Source organism: Chenopodium quinoa, unplaced genomic scaffold, assembly GCF_001683475.1.
Source record: "Chenopodium quinoa cultivar QQ74 unplaced genomic scaffold, ASM168347v1, whole genome shotgun sequence".
Classification (NCBI taxonomy): Eukaryota; Viridiplantae; Streptophyta; class Magnoliopsida; order Caryophyllales; family Amaranthaceae; genus Chenopodium; species Chenopodium quinoa.
This window is the reverse complement of record NW_018743616.1, coordinates 686,533-698,170: the sequence shown is the minus strand read 5'-3', so window position 1 is coordinate 698,170 and position 11,638 is coordinate 686,533. Positions and strand designations below refer to the sequence as shown.

Here is an 11,638-nt window from a genome sequence, read left to right as displayed (position 1 = left end):
AAAATGTGGGTTCGAATCCCACGTAGGTTCATTTATGTAATGTGGAGAAACAAGTTTGTAGTGTGAGCAAAGGGGTATATTTGGGGATATTAGAGAAAAATAATGGGTGGTTTTGAGAATTTGAGGAAGGTTTTAAATTGATATGCCATGTTTAAACATTACAATTTCAGTTGCACATCCCTTGTTACAAGATTGGAGTTCCTACTCATATTCCTCCAAGATTATCAAAATGGGGTTGCTGCAAGATTTGAGGCTAATAGGGTTCTTCAACATTTGAGAAACCTACAAGCAACTTATAATGCCAGGCAGGCAGATTGTATACCTGAAATACTGCAAATGTCGTCTGTGATAACTTCTATTTATGAATTAGCCGAGGGATACATACATATTAATTTAGTTCTTCTGAGTGGTTTAATCTTCTGTGGATATATAAAGAAAAAGTATTGAACAAAGCATAGTTGAGCAGAAAAGGAGAGATGATCAAGTTTTTTTGAAGGTTTTTTTTTTTATATAGTTATTTATAAATACAGCCTATGTAGGATTCGAACCTACATCATCTATGCATTTGCATAGTGCTCTATCACTTAAGCTAATAGGTTTTTGATAAAGATCAACACCCTCTCATAAAAGCAGAGGAAAATAATCACATGTAGAAACTGAAATTCCTCCATTATTACTACAAAAGCCACCATAGCTCACAAATTACCCAACACATGCTCACCCAACACAACTACTACTAGGAAGTATTATCGAGTAAATTAGTAACAAGTGAATATGCACCCTATTAAACACACGTACACACACATTCTCAATAATTAGAACTGAAATCAAAATGTACACGGCCAGGAGCAAACACACACTCTTACACTCACTCAGACACACACACACACACACAATAATTTCATAATCTAAAATTAGAACTGAAATCAGTTTTTGAAATCAGAACCGCAAGCAGAAAGCTGAGGGGGCAGGGGGATAGATCTGTGAAGGGAAGTGGAAGAAGGGAGTGTGGTTGGTGTGCAGGAAACAAACCAAGAAGAAGGGGGTGGGGCTTGTGCACAAGAACTCAATGCTCATTTGTGAAATAAGCAAACAATTCTTTGATCTTTTGTCAAATGAGCAAATAATTGAATACTTATTTGTCAAATGAGAAAATAACTCAATGCTCATTTGTGAAATTAGCAACTAATTATTTGCTCATTTGACAAATGAGCAACTAATTATTTGCTCATTTGACAAATGAGCAACTAACTTATTATCGTTGCTCATCACATATTATTAAAACAAGCAGCTAAAGAAACTTATACATCACATATTATCAATCCAACTTCTATTTTTAGCACTCATTTTACATGGCAAACATCTAATTCTACCAACTACATTCTCCTTAAGCTGAGTAATCATTTGATCAGCATTGATAGTCCCTTGTTCAATTCCATGTGATAGCATTCCTCAAACGACAAATAATTACCAAGCATTTTCTAACAAGCATTTTATCAAACACCTTGTATGCTCTATCAGGATATTCAAAACATACTCATTGATAATTACCAATTGTTAAGTTAGTTGATCAATCTCTACCCTGACAACGAAATCACCCTTAGGCCCAACCAAGTCTTCGACACCATACTTCTTCCTCCTGCGGACCTGTAAGTCCAGCTCGTCCGCAACCTCCTCAATGGTGTCAAGGATCTTTTCTACAGGCACAATTGAAAAGCCTATTGAAAATTTTAACGAAAATCCTAAATTGAGAACACTCAAAGTAAAAAAACCGAGCAAAAATTAGAAAGTCAAACTCGGATAACTAAAATTAAGAACATTCATATTAAAAAAATTTCGGAATACTAAAATCGAAATTAAAAAATGTGAAACCCAAATTTTGTAATCAAAATCGCACAATCTTGATTTAAAATTCAAATTAAATCATAGACAACAATGAAAATCAAAATCAAATTAACTTACAGTGCCTTAATAATTGATGCAATTCGAATTTTTCAGAGCAGTAAAATCGAAATTGAAAAGCGGAACAAACCTTGATAATTATCGAGCCTTCAAATTCTTTAATCGAAGTTATCCGTACTTGTGAAGAAGAAGATGAAATCAAAATTGTCAAGCCTTCAAATGGATTAATCAGTCGCCATTGATAATTATGGAGCAGAGAGAAAAAATGAGAAAGTTGAAGCTGTTAAGCGTACTTTGTCTTTTAATCTTGGCCATTGAATTTAATATAATATAATGGCTAGCATTGGTTCTCACATAGATAAAGGTTCTCACATAAAGGGTGGTTCTCACCGAATCTCGACCCTTATCATGTGAGAACACATCCCTTATGTGAGAACTCTAATCTATATGAGAACAAATTTAGACCATTGATCAAATTAAATCTAACCATCCAAAAAAAACATAGTAATGGCATTTTCGTAATTTCGTGAATTACACCTCCTTGTCTCTTTGCTATTCTTCTTGGCTTTCACGTTCAACATCTCTTTCTCTCTCTAACCTTTTTGTAGTTATCTCTCTCCTCAAAGAAGCTGAGGAATAACTGGGCTAGGGGTCATTACACTGAAGGTGCTGAGTTGATTGATTCTGTTCTTGATGTTGTACGCAAAGAAGTTGAGAATTGTGACTGCTTACAAGGTATTCGACGAAATGCCTCACTAAAGTTTTTTTTTTTTTAAAGTTTTCTTTCATTTTTGTTTTTTGTGTTTTTGTTTTTTGGTGTTGGATCCGAATGTGGGTGTGAAATGAAATGGAATTGCAGGGTTTCAAGTTTGTCATTCATTGGGAGGTGGTACTGGATCTGGGATGGGAACTTTGTTGATTTCAAAGATTAGGGAAGAATACCCAGATCGAATGATGATGACATTTTCAGTTTTCCCATCACCAAAGGTGTCTGATATAGTGGTTGAGCCTTATAATGCTACTTTGTCTGTTCATCAGCTTGTTGAGAATGTAGATGAGTGTATGGTTCTTGATAATGAAGCTTTGTATGATATTTTCTTCAGGAATTTGAAATTCACTACTCCTAGTTGTATGTCTTTCCTACCTTCTCTTGCTTTATATTGTGTATTCGATTATATACTATGATGCTTGAATGTTACAATTGCATTAATCTGTGCTTTTTGTGTGATTTTTGGGGGATTCTGAATTTTCAATTATGTAATTTCTAGTTAATTTGAATATTTCAGAGCTCTAAATCTATAATGTGTTAGGTTTTCAGTAATTCAACACAATAAGAATTACTTAAATGTGTGGGAACAAAACCTAAATAGTGTAAAATTAATATCAAATTATACAACAATCCAAATATTAACCAAAGTATTACAACCCAAGCACCAAATATACAATGTAATTCTGAAATTACAAAAGAAAACACTAATGTGAAAGATATTACACTTGCCTCAACTCCAAGCCTTTGAAAACGAACATGAACATGAGAAATACAATGACCACTTGAGTCTCGATCCTTGATACACTGTCTTAGGCGTGTGAACACTTTCCTAAAGAGTTTAATTTCCCCCACAACGGTGCTTGGGTTCAATCCGGAAATACTCTTTGAAATAAAAAATACAACCAATTGTTCTTTGCACTAAGAAACGAATTGAAGATGACTAATTCACAAAATTGGATTAATTGGATGAGATTTCTCACAAAAGTTTGCAAGAAGCTTGAGAGAAATTTGTGGAGAATTCCTTTGGAGAGATACAGATTATTTCTTCTGTGTTATTGCTTTTACGAAATATCAAGCCTTTAATAAAGACTCAACCGTCAGGAAAACCGCAAAACAGGGTGGCGCGGGCGCGCCTCAAAGTGGATTGGGCGCTCCTCATCAGAAATGCGAAATTTCCACAAGAAGGTGGAGCGGGTGCTCCTCATCAGAAATGCGAAATTTCCACAGGAAGGTAGAAGGGGACGCGGTTTAGGCGCGACCGAACGCGCGGGCGCGCCAACCTTACCCTTCCAAAGTTCCAAATTCCAGAGAGGTACGCGGTTTAGACGCGTTCTCTCCGCGGCCGCGCTTAACTTGCGCGAGCGCTCCTTCATGGTCGCGAACGCGCAACCATCAACACTCTAAATATCTAACAATCCTCCCCCATTTAGAGTGTTCCTTAAAACATTCTCGACTTCTAACAATTAAACCACATCTCATGCATCAATGCCAATGTCCCTTCGGATTGAATTGACACCTAGTACAACACACTTAACGATGATCATATCCCATGATTTCCATATGGATTGAATCACACGGATATATCCAATCATTCGAAGGTGAAGTACACACAAGAAAAATCAAATTAATCATCACTTGACACTTTTATACAGCCATGTGTCCGTATCTTTCCTAAGTTCATCAAAGTCTATTTGTCCATCTAGACTTCTTGAAGCGGCTAAACTTCGAACTTATATAGGTAGGTTCTCATATACGTAATAGTGCCCTTGTGATAAGACACCTTCATTTAGAGCTTCTTAACTCTAAATCTTTGAGAACTTTGAATAAACGCTACCTAGCACATCACAAGTAACATAGCAATATGGGTCATCATACATTGCTATCAAACAACAAAAATGCAATTCAACCACATTGAATCTAAGACTTGATGTTTCTTCAAGCGTGATATTGGGTCTCACAAATACGTGTTTTTGGACATAAACCCATTCCATTCAAAGCAAATATGACGAAATGCCAAGGCATTGCTTTAGTAAAGCAATCCGCCAAATTCAATTTTGTAGGAGCATAGTCAAGACTTATGACCCCATCATTGATAAGATCTTTCACTAGGCTATGCCTAAGTGAAATATGCCGAGACTTACCATTATACACTTGACTATATGCCTTTATTAAAGCCAAATTCGAATCACAATGGATTGCCACCGGTGACATTGGCTTAGGAAATAAAGGCAACTCTAACATGAGATTTCTCAACCACTCAGCTTCCTTACTAGCTGAGACAAGAGCTATAAACTCTGCTGCCATAGTGGAATCCGCAATGCAAGTTTGTTTCTTGGAAGACCATGAAATGGCACCTCCCCCAAACATGAACACCCAACCACTTACAGAAGAGTCATCCTCTTTGTAAGTGTTCTAACTTGCATCTGAATATCCTTCTAAAACCGAAGGAAATCCACTATAAGTTAGACCATAGTCTAACGTACCCTTAAGGTACCTCAAGATCCTCCGAACTGCAAACCAATGTTGTGCACCCAGGTTACTAGTAAATCTACTAAGTTTTCCCAGAGCCAATGCAATATCAGGTCTTGTACTTGTCATGGCATACATCAAGGATCCAATTATCCTTGAATATTCCAATTGGGAAACCGTTTTCCCCTAATTCTTAACTAATTTAACATTAGGTTCCATGGGGGTGTTTACAAGACACTTATCAAACATATTAAACCGTTTGATCATCTTCTCAATGTAATGAGATTGACTTAGAATAAGTCTTCTATTGTCCCTAATTATCTTGATGCCCAAAATGATATCCGCCTCCCCCAAATCCTTCATCTGAAAAGATGAGGTTAAGAATTCCTTGGTCAATTCTACTTGTTGTAGACTTGTACCAAAGATAAGCATATCATCAACATATAGACAAATGATGACACCATGACCTTTGTCATCAAATTTTCTATATATACACTTATCAGCTTGATTCACTTTGAATCCAAAGGACAAAATCGTGTCATCAAAATTTTGATGCCACTGCTTTGGTGCTTGTTTAAGTCCATACAAAGACTTAACCAATTTACACACCTTATTTTCCTGTCCTTCCAAAATAAACACTCCGGGTTGTTTCATGTACACTTCTTCCTATAGATCTCCATAAAGGAATGTCGTTTTGACATCCATTTGATGAATCACTAGATTGTATACCGAAGCCATTGCAATCAATAACCTTATGGAGGTAATTCTTGCAACCGGTGCATAGGTATCAAAATAATCAACACCATGCTTTTGCCTAAAGCCTTGGATAACCAATCTGGCTTTAAATTTCACTATGGAGCCATCCAACCTCCTTTTCCTAGTGAAAATCCACTTGCAACCAAGAGGTTTGCAATCGGGAGGTAAATCCTCTATGACCCAAGTATTATTTCCCATGATGGAATCCATCTCATCATTTATAGCTTCCTTCAAAAATGCACTATCTTGACTAGATATTGCCTCGCTATAAGTCTTTGGGTCATTATCCACATTGAAACAATATGGAGTAGAGCAACTAAGGACATCCCAAGACCCTTCAACTAAATAAATTATGAAGTCATCTAGAGGATTCCTAATTTTCCTTTCCCTAGTACTTCTCCTCACTTGAAGAGTTTCAACATTCTCATTAACGAATATACTTTCATGAGTTTCAAGTTGATCATTCAACTCTACCATCTCCCTATCATTGGCACTAATTTGTAGATCTTTCGGTCTACTCATTAATGAAAACCGATTTTCATCAAAAATTGCATCTCTTGACTCAATAACCGAATGAATCGATATATAGTCATTTTATTCTCACTAGTAGAAAAAATGAATTAGGCAACGCACCTTTGGCACCGGTTCTTGAAAACCGGTGGCAAAGGAAATGGGCGGGAGAAGCTTGATGACATTTGGCACCGGTTCCTCTTAAACTGGTTCCAAATCAACTATTTAAAATAAAAGGGATTTGGCACCGGTTCTAAACAAAACCGATGCCAACTGTTTAAAATAAACCGGGTTATAGCTTAATTATATCTCTCTCATCCGCTTCTCTATTTCATTCTCTCCCTCTCTGGTTCTGCTCTCCTTCTCTCTCATCTCTGGTTTTGCCCTGCTCTCGTTCTATCTCATCTCTTGTTCTGCTCTCATCTCTCATTCTCTCTCATCTTTCGTTCTGCTCTTATCTCTCCTTCCTCTTTCGTTCCCATCTCGATCTGCTCTCATCTCTCATGTGAGGTTTCGATTTTCGTTCGAATCTTGTTCGAGTTAAAGCAAGTGGTGAACGATTAGAGAGACAGTTAGGCCGACGACACCGTCACCTGCAACGCTTCCGACCAAGACACCGTCACCTTTAACGGCTTCCGGTACCGGCGCTTGAAAGGTTTTTTTTTCCTGTTAAAGCTTATAAAACCCTAATATAAATCTCTCTTTCGCTCAATTTTTTTTTTCCCAATTGCAAGTAAGTTTCTTCTCTTTTTCGCTTAATTCATCTTTATATTCTTTTATGCTGTATTTTTTGTTGATTTTGTTATAGATTTAGTTGAAATTTATGGTATTACGTTGTGTTTTTGATTTATATTTTTAATCTGCGTTTTTTTGCTCAATTTTTTCCCCAATTTCAAGTAATGTTTTTGCTAACCTTGGCTGTGTAGAATCTGTAGATTGTGTATTGTGGGTTCTTTGATTTTGGAACTTGACTCGTTATTTTGGGTTCATTGTTTTTTTTTTTCTTTTTTTTTTATTCAATAACTTTGCTATGAATCTGAGTTTGTTTTGATAAATAATTAGTTTAATTCATTATAATTGGCCTATGAAAAAGTTGAGTTTCACTATATTCATACTGATTAAAATTTGTATGCATTAGTCAAAATTTTCAAGCATTGGATTTGAGTGTCAATTTTTGTTAAATGAAGCTGATAAAGAGTTGTTGCTTATATAACTTTGTCTCTTTCATATGAAATTCTAGAGTGTATCATGGTTTGAAAGGAATAGAATATGAGGCTTGTAAATATTATCAGATCTCAATATTATAATTACATGTTTAGAAATTATAATAGAATATTGCATGGGAATAAGTAGGTGACATGTGTACTTGCTCTGAAATGTCAATTGCAGGCTTTAGGTTTTGCTGAGTGTTCAAAAGGGGTTTGACAAGTCTGTGAAGTTGGGAAACATTAAGCAAAAATTTAATGTTCTGTATTATCATAGTATTAATTTAGAGTATATATCTTCTAGATTAGTTTGAAGCCACATCTTATACAAGTTTAGTAGATAATTTTTAAGGTTGGATATATATATTTTTCAATATGCTATGAGTTTCGTGCCCTTCTGTCTTGTGTTTTTGCATTTTAATCTACTTAATGTTTTTATTTTTCTATAGTTGTATAGAAAGGCGTAGTTGGGTTCTGGATCAAGTGATTTATTGTATTGTGGTCCTTGAGAAAGACTTCTAGTTGCCTGCAAATAATTAGCAATTGTGACCTTTGTACATAGTGCTACCTTTAATGTGAGCCTGAAAGCAAATTGATGATGTACATGATATGGTGTAAATTGATGATTTACATATTTAATCCTTCCCTTATTGAAGTATTTGTTGGTGCTTATAGGCATCTGGAAACTAGTGTATGCAGTAAGGTGCAATGGAAGCTATTAGCTCACATGAAGAATGTTGCGCTGTTTTTGGTTAGAGAAGTTACACATTTTAATGGGGATTTGGTACCTGAATTATGTGCTGCTGTATTCAACGAGTATACGCAATTATTGAATGCTCAATGTGTCCAGGTGATCTATCTATTTGTTACTTTTGTGATCAATTTGGCTATAGAATACTGGCTGTCTTGCTTGAAAATGCTTTGCGAACAGTCTTGTGATGCTATATATAACCTAATACTTGTTAGTAAATACTCATTCCTCCTTCGTTTGCAAGTTAGGGTACAACGTTTTTATTATGTGCCCTACGATCAATAGCAGTTTAGGGATACAACTAATTAAGTAAACTGACAGCAATGTCAATTTAATTTTTAGTTTGACCTACAATAACAAGTGTCAACGTAAAATGGCTGCTACAGTTACGCAATCGCGCACTCAAAATGAATCTCAAACCAAAATGTATTACAATGACTTCATTTAAGTCCTAGTCTCCTCGAAGAAATGGTTAGCTACTTAGAGATGATATCACCTAATTACTGGGATAAATCATAGTCTTAGCTTTATTTTTCCTGGATCTAGCTACATGTGATAATAATTAGGCCCGCAGTCTGCTACTTGAGTCCTTCGTCTTCTTCACTACTATCTCTAATGCTCCAGTAGCTGCTCTACTGGAAGTTTTATGGGAATTGAATATCTCTCTCTAGCTACTGGCTTAGCGTAATTGGCAGAGCCTTGACTTGCTGACTTTTCCCTCCATATCTGGCCTGCTGCACACAACCTAAATTTCTCTAATGCACCATTCTATGTTACTCTCTTAAACCAAACTATTATGATTGTGATGTAAAAATCTCCATTTAGGAATATATTTCTTTATAACATTAATAAAGAAACACACATAAAGTACTCTCAGTAGCTTTAACAACCAGTACTAGTTTACCTCTGTTGTCGGGAGCACTTTGCTTTCTGTCTGTGAGAGTTTAATGAGTTGTTGGATATGTTGAAAAGATATCAATAATCTATTTTTGAAGCCTTATAAAGTCAGCTTGATTGAGTTTAATTACTTTAATTTCAAAGTATGAACAATGTCATTGTTGTTTTAAGCTAATATACTTTTTTTATAGGGGACAATAACGGAGGAACAAGAAGAATTTGTAAAATTTGTATCAAATTGTACATCCAAACGTCGGTCAGCATGCAAGAATGTTTGGGTCTCCGTTGCTATGCATTTGTATAGATCTGCAGACAATTTTTCTCAGGTTCATTGTTTGAAATCCTCATATAAATCTAACATAAATTACATAATACTTTTTATAAGAATGATTATTCTTATAGCTGAAATTTTTATGTTGCTTGTATTTTTTTTGTTCTAAGCAGGGTTTTTTATACTTCTTACTTATTAAGAGATTTCATGCTTTGGGGCTATACTTTTATGAGTTATGTTCTGAATCAAACAATTGTATGGCTAATTTCCTCTGCTCCTGTAATTTCAGGGAAGTACAAGGCTTGTAAATTATATTCTCTCTGATAAGTGTACTTCATTGTTACGGCCTCAGATGCTGAAGTACATCATAGCCATGCTTCACAACAATTTTGTCGAATTCTACAGACATACAATTTAAAGAGGTTTTTATTTTTTTTTCAATTTTTTTAATTAAAAAACCTTTTGAATTGATAATTCTGGTGCTCCAACAGGTTATTCCCTTTATTTTAATTTGGTTCACAATTTCGTTTTACAATTGAGGGAGTGTCTTAAGAATTTATATACCTATTCAAATCAATGGGTTAGTTTTAGTGTGGATTTAGATTTTGTTGTGGTAACTATGTTGCAACTAATAATATTTCTGGAATCTCATTTAGTAATTGCCTATAAATTTGAAGATTATCTTTGTTTTTTTATGTCCTTGTGCTGTTGTTGATATGTTGATGAGGATGATGTTATAAGCTCTTGTTCAGTACGTGTTTAATGACCTACCAAGTATCGCTATCTTCAAAGTCTGAAAGCAAAGGTTCATGTGAGACATCTAAGAGGTCTGAGCTCATTGATAAGACAGATTATGATCGCACACTTGGAAAGTATAGCTCTGATGATGATGAACTGAATGATAGTACACGAAAGTCGGAACTTGCATGGGTTACAAAGGCACTTGAACCTGCACTACAGCTTTGTAGATGGGCTTTCCCAGGTTTGGTAATTGCTAATTTTGTAGTTCATATACGAGGCTTTAAATAAGTAGACTATTAAATAGTTCTCTCTCAACTTGTAACTTCTTCCTATGCGCAACCAAATGACCACTTATAATATTGTTATTGAACAATGTACTGGTGATTGAACAATATATTCCTAATATGATCCATTTATGTGCAGCAAACTATGTCCTCTAATCTAAAATGGAAAAAATTACTAATGCTGACTATTTTATGGGTTGCTTTTGTGCTCTTTCAAATCCTCAAGGCAAGCTACTTCTTCATTGTGCTTAGTGTTTTAGTTGCAAACTTCCTATACGATTCATGGGTACCATGGCTAATGAAATTTGATAATTTGTTCAACGGAATGATATTGCAGCCTGTTCCACGTGGTATTGGGTGCTTACTCATGTCTAGGTATTCATCCACCTCCATCTTTACGGCATCACATGTTTGTCCACCATGTGCTGCTTGTCTAAAGCCTCACACCTTCAAAATACAAAAAACCATTTTGTACTAGATTTCCTTTTATATGGTTCTTTTTTAATAATTGGGCTTGTTCCCACAGTTTTCTGTAGCTTTCGGAGTATTTGGTTATGAAGCACTTAAATTATATGAAGAAGGGAAGAAAAGGAAGATAGCTGGTAACACTGAATCTGTTTGTGAAGCTTCCATTGAATTTACACCACCAGCAGCTTCCATTGGAACAAATACGCCACCACAGAAAACCAGCAACATGGCTGCAAAAGGAAAACAGACAGCAGCACAATAGTATCAACACAACAAACTTCTAAACAAACCAGAACAAGATCCAAGTGTACTAGTCAGCATTCAAGCTGTAGAACAAGATCCAAGTGTTTTTTTTTTTTTTTTTTTTTTTTAGTTTTTTAAAGTGTAATATTACAAGTTATTGAAAAACATATATGTGTTTTATGTATATTATGATTATATATAAGTATTTGGTACAATTTAAGTGAAAAAAATGCAAAAAAAAAGAAAAAATTTATTTTATTTTTTTGGGGTATTTTTGGCACCGGTTTGGACCAAAACCGGTGCCAAAAGTTTTTTTATAAATTTTTTTTGAGACTTTTGGCACCGATTTAAAGCAAGAACCTGTGCCTAAAG

The 11,638-nt window shown here is 35.2% G+C and overlaps 1 long non-coding RNA gene across 3 annotated transcripts; it reads left to right on the top strand.

Moving 5' to 3' along the window:
* Window positions 1–6,630: 6,630 nt before the first annotated feature.
* LOC110682976 lies at window positions 6,631–11,388 on the top strand. Of its 3 annotated transcripts, none has more exons than XR_002503519.1 (5): window positions 6,631–7,061; window positions 8,287–8,461; window positions 9,451–9,585; window positions 9,820–10,930; window positions 11,082–11,388. It is a non-coding gene; the product is annotated as an uncharacterized LOC110682976 (long non-coding RNA). The 3 variants fall into 3 exon arrangements; XR_002503518.1 differs by having other exon boundaries at window positions 6,631–8,461; window positions 9,820–10,512; window positions 10,695–10,930; XR_002503517.1 differs by having other exon boundaries at window positions 6,631–8,461.
* The last annotated feature ends 250 nt before the right edge of the window (window positions 11,389–11,638 follow it).